This window comes from Asterias rubens, chromosome 9 (assembly GCF_902459465.1).
Source record: "Asterias rubens chromosome 9, eAstRub1.3, whole genome shotgun sequence".
Taxonomy (NCBI): domain Eukaryota; kingdom Metazoa; phylum Echinodermata; class Asteroidea; order Forcipulatida; family Asteriidae; genus Asterias; species Asterias rubens.
This window is the reverse complement of record NC_047070.1, coordinates 16952532-16971601: the sequence shown is the minus strand read 5'-3', so window position 1 is coordinate 16971601 and position 19070 is coordinate 16952532. Positions and strand designations below refer to the sequence as shown.

At 38.8% G+C, this 19070-nt stretch overlaps 1 long non-coding RNA gene across 1 annotated transcript; it reads left to right on the top strand.

Annotated features, from left to right (window-relative positions):
- The first annotated feature begins 15479 nt into the window (after positions 1-15479).
- LOC117295022 lies at positions 15480-17174 on the top strand. Its single transcript, XR_004519615.1, has 3 exons — positions 15480-15556; positions 16455-16577; positions 17141-17174. It is a non-coding gene; the product is annotated as an uncharacterized LOC117295022 (long non-coding RNA).
- Positions 17175-19070: the final 1896 nt, after the last annotated feature.

The following is a 19070-nucleotide window of genomic DNA, read 5'->3' as shown; positions in this document are numbered from 1 at the left end:
CCATATGAGCATCATTTAACTCATGGGAGCTGTAGAGAGGGAGAAACCCTGTTTCAGTCCCCAGGTGTAAAGTGGCCGGTTGCCCCGGGTAATATTTCACTTGTTTGACGGGCTCAGGTGCTCTTATAGGCTTCACTGCCACTGTGGAGTGGTCACTTTGGTCTTGTGATGGGCAGCAACACAATTTATATTGGAAACTTCATTTGTTCAGATCTTTAAACTAAAGTTATTGTGACAGAATATTGATAATTTTATACCACTTTGAATGTGGGGAGTTTGAATTTCAGGATAAGGTGTTCCATCCACGTTTTAAGTTTTGAAAAGTCCGTTTTCGTAAACTAATGTTGATTACCTGTATCAGTAAAAATTCAAACAAAATTCAAAAAACACTTTTGATGACGCGTTTATGATTTAGTGTACCAAAACAAAGATCGTTGTCATTTTGTTTTAGTTTTATTGATGACGATGCATTCTGCAATACAACCTCTGGTGTGAGATTCCTTCATATAATTTAATTTGGTTGTGCATGGAGAGAAAAACCGTCTGTAAATTGCCTACCGATGTCTAACGTAGAACTACATCAGGCAAGATTGCACGCGGTACATCGTTGTAAGTCCTGCATAGGTAACATGTTGCCCGAGGCCCTCTTCCCCCTGACGCCTTCTAGATGATGAAACATGACAGCTCACCAAAGACTCGCTTCTCTCTTCTTCCCCGCCCCCATCATAAGCGATAGGAAGATTCATTAGTAACGATTAAACTGATTGCTCAGGGAACATAAACACCTGCTGAAAGCCCGCACACAATAATTGAACCTTTGGTCAAGTTTGTGACCATAAATGGCTGACCTCTTTTAAGGCACTGGACACTATTGGTAATTACTCAAATCAATTGCTAGCAGAAAAGCCTACATGAACAATGGCGAGCTGTTGATACTATAAAACCTGGTTTCGGGTTCAGAAGGGTCTGGCCCGATTCTTGATCAATGTGACCAGGAATATATGTCGAAATTGTAGCCAACGCATGATAACGTGCTTTAATATTTGCGTTCGGACGGACACGTCACATTAAGTGTTTCTCACAACACCCTCCCTTATACCTCCTCCTCAATAGCTAGTCAAATAAGGCTAGACTATTTTGCAAAAAATATAACAAGATAAAGAGCAAAACAATATTGATGAATATTATTTATAGAAGAGCAACTTCTATTATTCTTTAGTTGCAATCAAAAAGTTAACTTTTGCTGGCACTTCCCGATAAAATAAATTGTGCGATTGTATAAAGATAGGCAATGTAGGTGGACTTGGTTGACACCCTTATTTATGTTAGGTTTGTTAAAGTTCGATAAACCCTGTATGTAGCAGGGTTGTCACGTCCCGTGATACGTTTATCAGCACATGATTCCAAAATCTTGTCATTCTTTAATTCTTGTTTATTCATTTTTCTCGTCCTTTGTTTACGAATGTTTTTCTTCTCTTCTTTGTACCTGAGTGTGCTTGGCATGGCTTGCATTCATCCTGTTCTGGGCTCGACTCCCTAAGGTGTTGGGTCACCTCCAAACGCGTTAGTACCACGGTTTAAGTCACTGTTTGTTTTGTCATGGATAAGCCACAATATGGATTTATTCGTGAACATAATGCACACCGATGTTAGTGTGCCAGGAAATTGACTGTTGCCGGTCCAGAGTTTCTTTCCCCTTTTGGGATCCTGTCGAGTTCCCCGTACCTCCACAAATCTATCTTAACATCAAGCTGCCAATCCCGTAGAAATTAGGTCACACGCATGAAATGCCTAAGCCCTAATCACTTATTATTCATAAGGAATCTTCGAATGTGAAAGATCCAGCCACCCTTCCCTATTTACAAAGATTACCAGCGTAATGTACGTCGGTCTCATGTTTCAAGTTGTGTGGAGACATTATTGTATTTGTTGGGGATGTTCACATTAATTGAGTGCCTACAGGTACACTGTGCAGCTTCCATGGAATTGTTTCCCATGACCTATATATGTTGAGTTAATGATTGAAGCTAAAACAAAAAATTACAACAACAAAACAGCTGTATATAAAGGAGCAATGAGCTAAAGTTGAGTTTCAAAGCAGTTTATTCCAGGAAAATATTTCTTGTAAAACAAAACAAAAAAATTGTTATCCGAAAACAGTTTCCAATATAACAACCCGAGGGGTAATTGGTCTCGGGTTTGAAAGTCACATCAAAGGTCACTATTTACAACGAAGAAGAAAAACAATGGGAATAAGTTTAACGTTATTCAGGTTGCTTTGCACTGGACGTTCCTATAGGTGGTGTGTGTTGAAGTGCGTGTCAACACAGAGTGTCAAGTCCCTACACTACATAGAAAAGAGTTTAATTTTTCTAGGTTGCTGTTTACTGGTCGTCCTTGTTGACTTTTGTGTAAGAACACATGTTGTTTTAAGTCCATACCTTATGTGGACCTCTGTTGTTTCAGGTCCATGGGCCTACTACGTATTTGTAGCGTTTAAGTGTTTGATACCCTTTGTAGATCAAGATATTGGCCATGACATGAATCTCTATACCCACTGTGAATGTAGATGTATGCAGTATAACTTACTAGTAGAAGTTTCAGCTTCATTATTCGTCAAGTTTTCTAACCAAACCCTTCAAAACACACGCACCTTTGTATTGAACCTTTAAATCTTCCCCCTCCTCCCATCCTTCGTCCAAGCCCCCTATATAGCCCGTGCAGTTGCTACACTGCAGGGTAAATAAGATGTTGTGACCGGAAAGACTACGTCAACACTGAGTATTGGGAATATTGTTTAATAATGCTCACTCTTCCGATAGATTGTCACTCGCTATTCCATTTTGAAAATGCACATTTCCAGTCCATGAAAACCTTCTCCAAATTGATCTTCCATTAATGCAACAACACCGCTGTGGGAGAAAACACACAGAGAGAGAAGAAACAAATGTGGCTTGGCGGATATTTGTTTCGACATATTTGGGGCTACATCTCTACTGTTCTGAACTAAGACGGGAAGGGGTCTTGCACTGTCCTTGTTCAGTCAGTCTGTTCGTCACAACACGTGCTCTGAAAAAAATAGCTTTTAAAGCGGTAACTGAGACAGTAAAATCACTGTCAGATTCAGTCTCATCTCTCATGAGCGAGCTTGTGCCACTGGTTGATGAAACCTTTCCCTTAGCCAAGGTTGTATTCGAACCTATGCTGTTTTTTAAAAATAAATACTTCACCAATACATTTTGACCAGTGTCAGACCATGATCATACTAGATGTGTGACGTTAAGGCGTGGACGCCTTCTATAGAGGAGCAACAGGCTCGCGTGATTGGAAAGACATGTTTTTGTTTGACATCAACATGCAGTCTTTTTTTGCTCTTCTGCAAAAACTTTTGATCGTACATGTTTGTATTTGCTGGTGTTCCCATTCTGTTGTCAATCTATACCACATGGCCGATACCTTGCTCAATTTCAACACATCCCCTTGTGAGTTTACTGTTTGTTCTATCGCCTTGTTGTTAGTGTGCCATGTACATACATTACTGAACAACCGTGGAATGCTCCCCATTTCTCGGTCAATAAGTCTGCCAGCGTCCGTCGACTTTAAATGAATCCCTCAGTGATTGGATAACCCTTAAGGGATTAAACTTGTCTAGAACCCGACCCTGCATTAAACCCAGATCCACTAACCACAAGGGGGAAATAAAAGCCAGACGATTTGCCAACCGATAATATTTGTTGTCAAAGTACGATAGATGACGAAGACGGGGGTGGGTCTTTTTCTTGAACGGACTTACCGTCGAGCGTGATTACTCTCTCGGGAGGGAGGTGTTGAACGACTTGCTGATCGATTTTACTCCTCGGTCCTCAGTAAATGTCATTTTCACCATTTGTGTTTGTTCAACCCTTGTCGTTTGAAGACTGTGTGGGAAACACGCCTGGTTTTTGTTACCTGCGTCAGTACATGATTGTACACGGCTGTATAATATTGGTTTAGGTTTGGGGTAGTTTCACTTGTAAGGGGATCGACATCGAGTCAGAGATGGTCTAAAGCCGTTTGTTGAAGCATTGTAGGCTTCTATAACATTTCTCTGCAAGATGATAATATCATAAATATGTCAGATCTCATCTGTCCGATATGTTTTGTCTTAAAGTAATATGATGTTTAAGTAATATGCAACAACACTTTACCAATTCGATCCAAGAGTGTCATGAATGTGGGATGCCGACTTCCCGAGATAATTCATCAAGTGATGATACCCTGAAAATAAGTCGAGAAACCAAGATATAAGTTGTGTTCGGAAAACATCCTACTTCCGGATGTCGTCAAACCAAGACGAAACATATCCGGAAGACGTCCTTGTCCTTACAAGATGATGTCATCCCCAGATGAACTACTTGGGATGTCTTCATCTTATCTGTGGTGTCATTCTCCCACACATAGATGATCTCATGATCCTAACAAGTTGGACGGCATTTTCATAGCTCCGTACAAAAAGCATAACTACATGCATGTTGCAATGAAACCGAGGGAATTACATTCCCGAGAAGTCTTGCCTTAAAAAAACACTTAGTCGGTTCCTCTGCCTCCGGTATATCTATCAGTTGCTTCTCCTGTCTTTAATTGTCTCCATTCACATTCTAGTCTTTGAACTGAATGTTGGGGTGAGGGTATGTTAAGAACATATGACTGCTGCGAAAGGAAATGATGTATCCAGTGCTCCAAATACGTCACATCCAGCGGATGACGTTGTATCTGTCCATATGGGGCATGGAATATTGCTGTAGATAAACATACAGCACAAACTTGCATTAGGCTGTTTTGAAGTCTCAAATTATAACATGTCTTTGTAAATACATGGGGCTACAACTACAAGTTAGAAATACTATGATAAGCACGTTCTATTGTTTACATCCATGCGGATACATTGTTCGTTCCTTTGTTTCTGTACCTTAAAACATCATCTCAAATACTTTGAACATTGCACACAATACCTTGTGGAGCTCCCCCGTCCAATACAATTTTTTTTAAAGTACTGTAACATCAACAATAAACAGTGCCGTGAAGGGAAAATCAACAGTTGTTCAAAGATAGAAAGAGTCTTCGTTCGTGTTTTGAATTGTTGTCATGTTTCAGGCTGTTTAACAACCTCTGGAAGACTGTTCCATAATTGAACAGCTTGAGATACCTTAAAATACTCCACTGCGATTGATCTGCAGATCATGTACCTCTTTTGTTTGGAAATCACTGCGGCGAGAACGTATAAATTATACCAAAGAACAGAGTACAGTGAACTAACTAACACCGGTAGCAATACACATTTTAGAAAGTATAATTATCATCGGCTCGAACTGGGCGTTTCTGTTCATTTTGGAACACATTCATTTAAAACAGTGAGTCAAATCCACGCAATACCACACTAACTTGTGAGTTTTAATTCCCCGCACTTAGCTTCCAACCCCCTCGATGTGCAGCTAGCACAGGTTGGCCAGTGGGTCAAATAAAAATCCAATTGATTTTTTATAATATTCACCGTGCAAGACATTCCTACCTAAAATTGACTCTGACATTTATCAATTGAGGTAGGTAAGATGAGCTATGCGGTCTCTTTCCGGTGACCTCACACAATCTGAGATGCATTCCGCTTCTCGAGACGCAGTGGCAATACGTTTTTTTTTTATCCCCAATTCGTAAGGTCGAATTAGAGAGAGGCAGACACAGAAGTCGAAAGATGATCCCTGCTACTTAGAGATGACTTTCTCGTCACCTTTCGGTGAAGGTTCTGGGGGTTTACAGTCGGCCCTTTCGGCGAAGAGCTTCCTAATTACCTCACTGGTGTAGTAGCGAACACGAACGAGGCATTGACCCCGTCTTTCAGGGCCGCCAGCACCGCCTCAGGAGGGTGCTACGCCCTCTGTTTGTTATGGGTGTCTTGTTATCGCAGTTCATGTTTCTCTCGGAGATGAGAAAGCTTTGTGTTAATGGAATTTACTTGTAAATTGAGAGATATGGGAAACCCGTAAAGGAAGGATGAGTTTGGAACAATTGATATGGAATGAATAAAGGGAATTTAATTTTCGTCGGCTTGCCCCAGCTGTGGAAACAATCGTAACGCACGGTGAAGGAACTGATATGATTATAGTCAAGATCACAGGCTACTCTGATTTAATAAGTTTTTTTAAAACAAGGTTATGTTCTCTTTGTAATATCGGTGAATTACCGTACATTTATTTATTTTCTATTTTTTTTTATCTATGTACTTTAAAAGGTAACTTGTTTCTGGAAAAATAGTATAAAAAGTTAATGAACTGACTGCCACCACACAAACGTCATTCATTCTCGTAATACCTAACCACTTTTGTGACGAAAATATTACATTCACTCGTTCCAATCGTCTCATGCAAATCTTGTGATGGGAAGGGCTGACGTTCGAGCGCTTTGGACACTGACCATATAACTCTTTATCATCTCTTCATAATTAACCCCGGTCAGCTCTTCCTGTATTCGAAATGGGCACCTTGACCCTATGACCTCGGGTCACTTCTTCCTTTTAACTCCAAGTCAGCTCTTCATATGTACGAACGACCTATCCACGTTTGACATTGACCTTTAAATTCCCGCGTCACTTCTTCCTGTTAACCTTCAGTCAGCTCTTCCTGATAACAAAAGACTAGACTATCCACGTTGGGACTTTGACCTTTTAACCCGCGGGTCAGCTCTACCTGTTAACCCCGGGTCACCTCTTCCTGTTTACGAAAAACTCGACTCGAAAGAACTGCAGGTTATCAAAATGTGGCCGATAGTTTTTGAATTCGTTGTCTTTTTGCACAACAACAAACCTGTAATAAATAATCTCTAACCGCACTTAGTTTCATGAGTGACACTAAGTCTGCTTAACGTTAATCCTACATTACTTTTTGATCCCAGGGATGATAAGCACGCGATCTTTTCTTGATTTTGTGTTTAAAAGGTATCCATTTCTCCCCCTTTCAGACTATCCTAATGAAATTGCAATCGTGTCTTTATTTGGATTGGGAGGTTTACTGTGATGGTTTATGGAAGTCGTAAATGCATGATTTAAATATTTATTTATTGAGGTCTATTTTCGGACCAACCTTGAGTGATCGAAGCTCAAGATTGCCGCCAAAACCTATTTTACTGGCCCAGGGATCGGTTTTTATATCTTCACCGTGCACAAGGCTAGTTTCTCACCAATCGATCCCCCGATTGGTTGAGCCATGGCGTTAGAATTCTACCTCCCTGATTGAGCTAAATAATGTGCTGCAACCCCCGTTGTCGCTAAATTTAAAAATGATACCTGGCCGATCCATTGTATGTGGTTGTCTTCATGTTTTATATATATTTTTTATAACGGAGTCACTATAGAGTGTTTTACGTTGTGATTATGTTGTTCTGGTTGTTGTTGCTGCTGCTGCTATTGCAGTGTATTTGTTGTTGTTTGTGATGACGATGACAATGAAGCCGTGTTGTTGGTGTTGTTGTTGTTTTTGTTGCTGTGCAGCTGTAGATTATTTGTCCGTGGAACAACTGATATTATGAACCGTACCCTTCAACGTTGATGAGCATTTTGGGGAACTCTGTATCGAAGCAGTGTCTTGCGTTATCGTAGCCCTCATCTTCCAGCTGCCTTCTGATAAAGCTTTGTACATAAAAACAAAAGTATATTTTATTACTAAACACACTCTGGTGTATTAGTAAGTCAAGCGTGTATGCCAAACGATATTGGTATGTAAAATTGTGTTTTTCATATCTTCGCAAAATTACATAGCCTTGCCGAAAGCTTCACCTGTATGTCTAATGCCCCAGAGAAGGTTGTGATGGATGGTCACTTTTAAAGAAATTTCGGAGATCTTGGTGAGGGCTCTCACAGGACTTGAATCTCTGTCCCTTTTTGTATAGAGGTCCAGTTGGAATCCTTGTATATGTGAATGTCTGGCAACTTGGACCCATCAACTCATTAGGGGACCCGTCGTGAATCAAGGTTGATTGAGGGTCTGGACACCCATCCCATTCATCATCCAGGGGGAGCTAGATCACCATAAGATGAGGCACCTTGATGAGGCGCGATGTGATGTATGGGACTAAGAGAGTACATGGTTGGTTTGCAAAGTACCGCAGGTGTGTCTGTACAGTAAATGAGGTATGATGACCACTGTGCTCGGTTATAGAGCAGCACAGTCATCACTTCTGTAAATCGCTAGACGAATATCTCATCGTCATAGAGCTGCTTGAGAAGACAATGTTGCTTAGCAAACTGCTTAGTAAATTGCTAGTACTAAAAAGACTTTCAAAATATGATTTAAAAATTGCTTCAGTTAGTTGTATTTTAGTAAACAACTACTTCGTTGGAATACACAATCCCATTAGCTGATGGGCCATGTATGTTATATGTGATTGGAAAATGTTGTTGCTTTAAATGTATCATTGCAATTTGGCCTGTAATGAATGAGTGAGAAACTGGTAATGTTCCTCTGTTGATGGAGGGTTATTTTACTTGGTCAACAGTGTACTTATCCACCAACCTTACTTTAAAATATTCCGCCGCCCAGTACTTAAGCAGCATGCAGCATCAGAGTCCAGCATTCTCCAGAAGACGATCAGAGCATACTGATCGAAACGTCGAGTTAATCCAACGGGTTTTTTTTTCAGAACCACCCCAACTCATTTAGAGATTATTATTACATGGTGTGACCGCAAACTCTTCTATATTTTAAAATATTCATAAGGACATTTTCTTAATCGTAAAGAAAATGGACGTGGCTATTATGAAGAAAAGCAGCACCGCATAACTTCATTGAAACCCAGTCAGCACCGACGAAAAGATCTACTAGTTGTAGACAAACTGCCGAGGAAAAGTCATTAACAATGCGATTAATTCCATGTGAGATGTAATACGCAGTGTCCTTTGGACATGACAAGATTAGCCGAATGTTCAATGTTTTATTGATGAACTCAAAAATTCATCTTTAAAGTTATGATCCTGATGTATAAAGCGTACCATAAACAAGCCCATGGAAATGCAATATACATGCTCAAATTGAGATCTCAACAAAGACATCTTCGTTCACCTACCTCTTGCTCCTTTATTGTTGTGCCAATAACTCGCTATTCAACTTTTGCAGAGAGATCATTCCCTGTATGGTCCCAAAATGTGGAATAAGCTTCCTACACAGATCAGAAATGCCAGCTCACTCACCTAATTCAAGATACTCAAGACTGAGTATACAGTGCTACACACATCGGTGTATATGGGTAAAAACCAAAAAATAATATTCTTTATCCCCGATGCAAATTTAACATCTATTAAAGTGTTTAAGTTTGTTCATTTATGTTTCCCCCGTGACTGCGTGGGGAAAATAATGCATTAGCTACCTCGATAGATTGTTCTTTGCAAAAAAGTGGCATGTCCCACGTGTTGGACAGTCAACTGAGAAGTAATGAAATTGGAGCGATCGAAATCATTTTAAAAAGTGTGTCAAGCCTACAAGCTCAAACAGGAATTCACCACGATGAAGTGAGATGGAGGTACAGACTTTTCCAGGAATGGAAGTTAAATATACACCATCGATTTGATGCCGACGGGTCCAGTGGTTGTGCTGCGACTTCATATTATGCCCAACCCCCCTCCCCTTGCTGGTGCACTCAGCTCAATAAGAGCCAAATAAACTGCTCACAAAAAGTAAGGAAACTTTTTTCAATCCAGTATATTTGTTATTATTTAATACTCTCTTTGTATATGGTATATATCAATGTAATCATTGCAATTGTGGTATCATTTTAAAGAGGAACAATTCAGCTTTGCATTGATATATACCATATACAAAAAGAGTATTAAATAATAACAAATATACTGGATTGAAAAAAGTTTCCTTACTTTTTGTGAGCAGTTTACATACCTGAATACATGATTAAATCATATCTGTGCTGTGATGAGTCCTTATAAAAAAGGCTTCATAGGAATGCACTTCGTTTTAAACTTCAGCCGTGTTTGAGCCCGGAGACACTAACTTGATACCTTTAACCGGGGCACCAGTAAAGTCGGAGGCACGCGTCATGTCTCCTGACTTCTCTTAAAGCTAGTCATCCCGGCTGCTAGTCTGCAGATTTTGTCTGTCTTCTTTTCAATTGAACGTAACCAAATACAGTATAATAAATATGTAAATTAACTCTAGACTAAACAAACAAAATTAATGCAAATAATCGAAACTAACCCCTTTTTACAGGTCTGTGTAAGAATTACCCCAGGAACGATGTATAATAATTAGTCAAGTTAAATGCAATATTAACTTTCTTTTATTTAACCTCGTGTTTCCTTATCAATTTCGGTCAATGCGCATTCCAGGTCTTGCTTGAAAGTTGATACGCCACACGCGCGGATTCGGTATAGATTCGGTGTTTGCGTGGTTTCATGGCGTACTTTTAAACTAGTTAGTTAGTTTACATCTCGCAGGTCCGAAAGTCATGTGTGAAAACAGTGAAAGAGACAAATGAGGCTTGTCAGTAAGTTCTCTAAACTTCTATGAACGATTGTTTTTCAAACTTTCACAATTTTGTTATTCCAAGTGCGAACACTAATCTGTTAAGAGTAATTTTTAACCATTCAATTTGAAATGAATGTGTGTTTTTATTTTGCATTACACTGTGATGATGCTGATTCCAACCGTGCTGGTTAAAAAACAAGTGCGTTTGAATGTTAAGTTCATCACTCTTTTCTTTCACATTCTTGTGAAAGAAATATACCTTTGATTGAAGTCATACAGAAGCAAACACACTGCGGTCTTTACCTTGTCTAAAATGTCGCTTGATCATTCCACCTGTCTTAAAATATTGTATATGGGAAGGCTGTACTGATCTCAATGAGATATTCTTGACTTATCTTGTTTATCTTACTTATTTTATTCCAGTTATACAATTTATTTATTTATTTATTTATTTGTTTATATGCGTATCCATAATTTTATTTTCCGGATTTAAGAGGACTGAGAGGGCACAACTTTACAAACAAGAAAACAATCCTACCTCGAAAGGAAAAAACAACATCCAGAATGTTATGAAACTTGTTTCCGGTGGTAAAATAACACCGTAATTGATACTCATTCCCTTTCATGTAATTTATATGGTAATATGAACAGATTATTAGCTCCCACGGGTGATATAGAACTGCAATAACGAAATCAGAAATGGACCGCCTTTCCGAAAAACGACCTCATGAAATGTGAGATGTTGATAATATTGCATGGATAATCTGCGTGTCACATCACATACATTCAGTTATAGAAACGACGTGTTTCCACCCTCAACCCCCTTTAGTCCGGAATGAAATTCATATGTGCAAAATGCAGAAACGATTATATGATATATCGTATATTAAACACACTAGGGAGCAGTTTTGCCAAAAAAGTCGGTAATTAGCGAGAGAAAATGTCTCACACACCGCCTTCTCACGTCTATGGCCGGCGGCACATTGATGCGTAGTCACGTCGCCGTAGACAGTCCTCACAGTTGTTTATGTGTCTGCATTGTGTCCCCTAATTTCCTTTTGTGTGGAAAATGGATTGTTTGAAATACATTTATTTATAAATGAAGTCCAGACTATGACATATTCTTAAACACGGGCTACAGGGTCATATCTAAGATATCAATTGGTATTTCAAATCTGTTTAAACTTAAACAGAAACAAACAGGTGTTTTTAGTGTGTACTTTGGAGCTACGTTAGAATGGTGGCGCTAGATCAAACTAAGCATTAACTAAGTTGAACATGGAGAGAAAGAAGAAACATGAAAGAGGGCGCTGTTGTGTTTTTTAGGTAGACGAAGTTCCACCTAGTGAAAACTTCCTGTCAGAATTAAACCGGATCTGCCCCCCCCCCCTTTTGGACCTGAGGGGATCCGGAACCTGTTTCAAAATTAATGACACAGAAAAGGGTAAAAAAAAGACGTAGACTCAAAGTTAAAACCTTATCATAAATTAGAGTTAGCCTCTATTTGGATATTTCAACTTTGACCTGTTTTTTTTTAGTGTAGCATTATATCTTGACACGATTTCACAACAGTAAAATGGTGTAAACAATAGAAGGCACTTAGAAAGCGCTATTTGCATAGTGTTAGAGCTCTTTACATATAAATAAAATGAAAGCAAACGTTTCGGCTCAGCTGAGTCAGAAGCAAATTTACAATATTCATTAACAATTCTTGTTTTATTGTAGTACAACTACGTCGGCATGTTTAAAGGTGATTGATTACACCTTGTCCAACGAAAAAGTGACAAGACAAATCTAATATTGTTTGACAAACTCTATCAATAACATGGCGTCTCAAACATCAAACGAAGCCCGGGGCCTGCGTTTTGTTTAAGCTCGTGAGGTTTGGAAATGAACCCTTGGAGTAAATACGTGTTGTATTCTGCTTTATCGTGCTTCGACGGATGAGTGCTTCTATTGGGCGAACGGTTGCATAGAATGTACCCAATTTAACCCGCTGTTGAATCCACATTCCTCTAATTTCAAGTTACACAACCCTTTTATTGGTGCATTGTCTAATTAAACGGTGGGTTTTGGTGGCGTGTCTCACTGGGGTGGGCAATTTGCTAGATACGACACCGTTAAGGTCGAGGGTGGCGACTTTAGGCTTGTGAGGCAGAGCTTGCCGGGCAGATGAATTTGTTGGGCTAAACCCAGTTTTTCGTCGATGTGTAGGCGAAAAGTCCAAGTGGCATTCTGCCAAACGGCCAGCCTAATTCTTCTGGGATGCAATAGCATAAGAACGGCTCAATGGAAACCCAAGGTTTTGTAAGTAGCTGTGTTTTGATATGAATTGTTTGTTTGCCTATGTTTGTTTGCCTTCTCTTATCTCCCTCCATTGCTATTCCTACATGAGATGAACGGTCACTTAACGGTAGTCGCGAAATGGTCGGTCAGGGTTCGGCGTTGCAGAGTTTCGTGTCCTAAAGTCTCGCGCGTATTCCGGCACCAGGTTGGTGCCAACCATAGTTTTACCTGTGCGAGTTTGGCTCCTACACACAACGACAAAGCACGATTTAGTGATGAAATATACTGAGCAAATCAATGGAGAAAACCTCCATACTCAAATTGGTAAAACGTTGATAGTAAGACTAATCGTCTTTTAGAGAAATGTTGTTGTGTTCGAGAAGACTGTGTTTTCAGGAAAGACCTTGCAAATATAGATAATTGTATTGTATTTCATTATCAACAACATCTGCAATAAACGTCCAATAACAGCAAGGTTATGATTGTTCAAATACGCAGGCCCTACAAGTTATTAAAATTGCATAATGATGCACACAAACACACACACACACAACGAAAACAAAAAGAAGCACAGGCCTATGCTTTATGCACCCAAAACAGGTAGTACACTTTGAGTCATAAGGCATCAAAACAAAATCGGAGAGGGTTGTTGAGCTAGAACCAACTTTTTTTGTGTATAGATAAAAAAAAAACGGTTTTTACTATCAATGTTAATTCTTTAATGTATTTTCCTTTTCAAAAACAAAATGTAATCCCTACATTTGCAATCTTCAGCAAACAACTTCACTGTGTTACGTAAGTTGTTATTATTTCTGGATGCCGCCGGATTTAATTTAAATCCGAATTTAATCGTTATCACTTAACGATAAAAGCTATTTGTTTTAAAATCACGGAGGGCTTCTTGCTTAGCTGTATATAGAGAGGACCGACGAAACATCGTAAAGACAGGGGTCGTCATTTTCGCTCCAGTGTACAACATCCAAACTAAAGGTAAGAAGACCATTTTATTCATGACATGTATTTTCGTTTCATTTTAGAGTAACATAAAGATGACCCCTACCACCCACCCTTAGATAATTTTTATTATGCTGGTTATTTCTGCAAACTTTGCTTTATCTATATTATTGCAGGTTACATTCAAGTATACTTAGAAAAAGTTGAGAACAACTTTAGATAAATCCCCTGATTTTGTTTTGATATTTTACCATAAACTTTCAAGGAGTAAACGAACCATGGCGAGACATGTAACTTGTCTTCAACGTTTACAGTTAGGAGGCACCATACCATTAGGCAGTGAGGTAGAACCAATCAACAATTAGGCTTAATATCTTTTAACGATATCAATTTTGTCAGACGATTAGATTTAGTATAGGGAAAATAATTAGGCGTAGTTCCTTTTAAGAGTATTGTAACTGTTAAAATTTGCACATCTCTGTATCCATTTGGGTTTACATCGAGTCTATTCTGTCTCAGGTAAATGTCGAACCCATCAAAATTGTACTTGTTAACGTTAGCCCATTAGTATTTTGTTCTGTTTGTCTACCTACCACAAGCTTTGTCATTTCTGGCTACGCCCTCATTTTCAATTATCTTCGTATTGTTCTGCGTGATCTTGTGATGTATTTGTTATTTGTTGGAGTGAAAATATATGTCCTGGAAATTAAATGAAATTGGCTTAATGACTTATTTACTAAAAAGTGTGAAGGTTGATGGGAGCTGATTGAATATTTACATTGTGTGTACTTGTTATCGATACAATGAAGTAGCATTGGTAAGGTACCTATTAACGCCATCTTGTAGCATAACAATACGCAACTACGTGTTCCAACAATGCAGAATTGATGATCGTGCGCCATATTGACTGGCTGCTATTGGTCAGTGGTAAAATCAAGGCATTTTGAAAAAAATTTCTATCATCAATTAACTCAACCTGGCGATTATCACACCATACAAATGTCATTTATTTAACGAGTACATCTAGACTCGTTTTACTCCTCAAACTGTTGACATCCTTGTTAATTTCTGACTCTGTCTGACTATTTGCAGAATGCAGGCTTATTCGGTAGCAGCTTTGCTGCTTGTAATCGCTATCGTCTCATTCAGCGGTGCTGAAGCCGGTAAGTTACATTGGGTTCTTAAAACCTCATTCACGCTATAAACTTATGCCCACAATAAGCAATTTTATTTTTAGTAAGAATTCAAAATGCTACTTATGATAGTTGTCAACCTTTGCCACTTGTTATGTATACAAAAAAATGTAACCCAAAGTCACCACTACTTCCTAAATAGACAACTTCAACGTAAACCTTTACAAGTAAAACTTCGTATAATAAGCTTGGTACAGCCACGCTAAATTATTTTAAAGAGAAACACCGGTTTGGTCTCGTCTTCAGGAGGAAACCGTCTAGTTGTAAGTCTGAAACTTGGGTATATAAATCAACCCACGATATTTTTTGGTGACAACATTTCTTTTCAATCACATCCCAAAACTTATCAATTTAATCCGGCATATCAATCTCCCGAGGTCTCGGATAAGTGAATAGTTTTGTAGATACCATCGCTACGCAAAACTTATTATTATTATTATTATTTATTAATATTTTCCTTTGTGTCCGCAGGAAGGTGCCAAACCTGTCCATGTTTGATGATGTCATCAGAGCGTTGTTTGAACGGTGGTACCTGCAGAATGAGTCACGGCACGGCCATTTGTGCTTGTGGAGTTCACTGGAGTGGTAACCGGTGCCAGGATGTACGCGTTCCGTCCCTCCGACGTAAGTTTAAAAGAAGTTAAAGTTTTTCAACTCTTCTTGTAAATTTTAAACCAGAAAACAAAAAACAAATAATCATTCATTAATCGTCGACAAATAGGCCTACACCAACTTGTGGCTTTTCAACTGTTTTTGCAAATGCCGTTAAACCAGAGGAAAAAAACATGGAAGTATGCAGAATGATAAATCCAATGTTCTCAGCAAAAGCGCATGTTCAGATCTACGTTCCCTGCTGCAACCTAGTTACCAAAAGTCTCACAATATCTATAAGTACACTCGTGGCTTAACGTTTTAAACTCTGTTTTTAACGATGGTTTTACTGATAACAAAAAATCAATTAAATTTGTCAACAAGCGTACTGGGGAACCACAATCAAGGAAGAAGTTAGTGTGCTGCCGAGTTTGGCACAGCAAGAGCCTTGGCTATTATTAACTACTGAAATTGCCTCTATGACAGAAACTTATTGGTCCAAACTGTTCTAACGAGCTGGAGGCATTTCATTTCAATCTCACGTTTATTTCCAAACTTTCTTGAAGAAGAAAACTTGAACAATGAAAATGCGGGAATTTGATACAAATACGTGTGAAAAATTGCAGACAGAATAAGAATAGAGGCATCTTCATAGAAGCCGAGGTTTGTAGTGAAGTGTCTTTACAAGGTAAACGTAACAAGAAAACAACTCGGTAGTAAACGGGCAAACATTGCTACGAGACCTTTTCGCAAATATCCATTGCGCAAGCGCTAACTTTATAATAAGGTGCATACTGGTCTGGCTAGCGATCAAACTTGATTGGTAGCTAGACCAGCATGCACCTCGTTCCATGCCTAATTCGAGAGTAACCGAACATTTGCGACAAGGAATAGACTGAAAAAGGTTAAACTTGTATTTTTTTTGTTAAAGGAAACACAGAAAACCCATGCCTTCCCAACCCGTGTCAGAATTCTGGGTTTTGTATGCCAGGAGTCCCCAGCTTTAGATGCATCTGTTCAAATGGTTTCACGGGCACCACATGCGCCGCAGTAGGTAAGTGACTCGCGCCCCCTCGTGATAGATAGTGAATATATTTTTAATGATAACCTCTAGGATTACAAAACCTATTCTTTTTTCTGAATCTTTTTCAAAATAAGAAACAAATGAAGCAAAAAGAACACCACTCATTGTAAGGGACAACATTGTTTTGCTACTGGTTTTGGATTGTTCTGTTTGTCTCTTTTTTATTTTACTTTCATTTTTTTTAAATTATAAATCTACAACAATAATATTTATATTTCGATTAATCACCAAAGGCAATTTACAGGCAAACAGTTTCAGTCAACCTCCAAAAATAGAATCCAATCACATTTTAAATTTTCACTCTTGTATTTTCTCTTGTGGATTGTAAGGAAATGTTCGAAATATAATGTGCTACCATAGTGGTCCTGTAGCATGCCCTGCAGTTGCTTTACCACCAAGTTGCCTGTAAAAGTTGCCTTGTGTGACAAGGCCTTTATTCTTCGAGTTTCCTTTTGAAAACCCTATTGATGTAATTATTCATTCGATATAGCCATACTAACAACTTAAATCCTCCGTTGTTTTTTCCTCTGCAGATGCGTCCTATGTTGATCCATGTTCTGGTATCACTTGTGCCCCTGGCTTTCGCTGTCGGGCGTGGAGTATTGGACACTTCCATAGCTGCGTTCCTAACGTGTAAACAAATCTTACAGCAAAACTGTGGGTTGAACTTTGAAAGGAAAAAATACAACTAAATAATCTTTATTGTTAATTTTTTTTCAAAAAAGGAAAAAAGGCCTATATCACTTTAAGAACTATTAAACAAAGAGAGAAAACATTATGAACAAAATTGTTTGAGAATGGCAAGGTTAACTGACTACGTTGTATACAGGGCGCCCCCTGGTGGTGTATATTCCAATGTTCTGAATAGTTTGACTGTAATACTGCAAGGGACATTCCTCTCCATAGGTTTCTAGAGGTATTCCACTTTACAGTCTCGTAGTCTATAGCCACTATCTTCTTTGTGTTTAAATAATCACAAATAATTGAGTAGAACGGACGAAAAAATAATCTTCAATTTGGTTCAATTTTAAAATAGATTAATTGTTCTAGTGCAACAACAAATAAAACGACCGAATAAAAAGCTGTTTCCACAGAGTAACAAATTACTTCATGGTGTTTGTAATGTGTTCCTCTAGGCTTGTATACTGGACAGGAGACAATGTGTTTTATACAATTATATGTATTGTTATTTTTTTGTTTATTCATCACCTGAGTATAGGGAGTTACAAAAGAGTAGCTGATATAACCACGTTTACACTTTGCAAGAATGTTGACCATATTATAATACAACACAAAATAAACAGCACAGTATTTAAATATTGATTTTAGAGCAGCGCTGTGGTTGAGAGCTCCGAAAGTGAGACTGTAGGGTGAACTTGAAGGGGGTCGGAGGTCAACGGCTTGGTCGCGGCACGAAAGCTCTACATTAATAATATAGTTTCAAATGATGAGGGTTTATAAAAAATATCTTGTTATAATTATGAGCACAGATTTACGGACTTGTGATCATTATGAAACACAATATGTTATTTGGATGGACATTCAGCTGGCTTTCATCTGTACAAACACGGGGCCCCTCGTTGCCGCTCCCCAAAGTCGTATGCGTGTCGCAGATCGATATGGCAAACCATTCTGAGTTATCTGGGAATTCTGTTTCAGAACGCTTATATTATTATTCGTCGTTGCCTGAAAAAAAATATAAAAAAATAGGTAGTTTCAGATCGCGTGAACGCTTGAACTCGTTTCTCTTTTAGGACTAGTGGCTGTTGCTATTGTTAGCGTTTTTTAAAAACCTTAGTTAACTATGTATTGTGTTTTCAGTAACTTTCCCTTGCACATTTTTGCAGTTAGTTCTGATGCAATTGTTCATGCAACTTTGCCCTTGCAAGGACATCGTCTGTGAACCACCACACTCCCCAAATTTGCACCAATGTGGAGATTTATATGTTTCTATCCTTTGCCCGAGTATTTAACATCATCCAGTTAACTTTGCACACGTCCCTCTCAGTAGAATGGGGTTTTTTTTCGATACTGGCTTTAGCCCATTCCTGGAGACTTCCTCCATGGCAGGGAAGCATTGTTCCATAAGTGCTGGTGACCCCATCCCGTACACAAATGGAAGGAAATAAATAACGTATTTTTAACTCAAAACTAAGTAATAAAACACAAGGGAAACTGCTTTAACTCAAAATATGACATGTGGATGTAAACTAGAACTACAAGCTCGTTGTTTTATTGGTGCTTGATGAGTAAGTGTTTTTGCTTTTTAACTGAGCTCCATGACATCTGCGTGCGGGTGGTCCGGGAGGAGATTTAAGGAAACGCTAATTGCCAATCCTTTCTCTGCTCTTTCATTTACCACCACCCACTGTCGGATGCTTTTATCTTCCCATCATATCACCCCATGAGGCCATCAATGAAATTAATCACAAATTGTCACCGTTTTAAACGGAAAACCAAGGC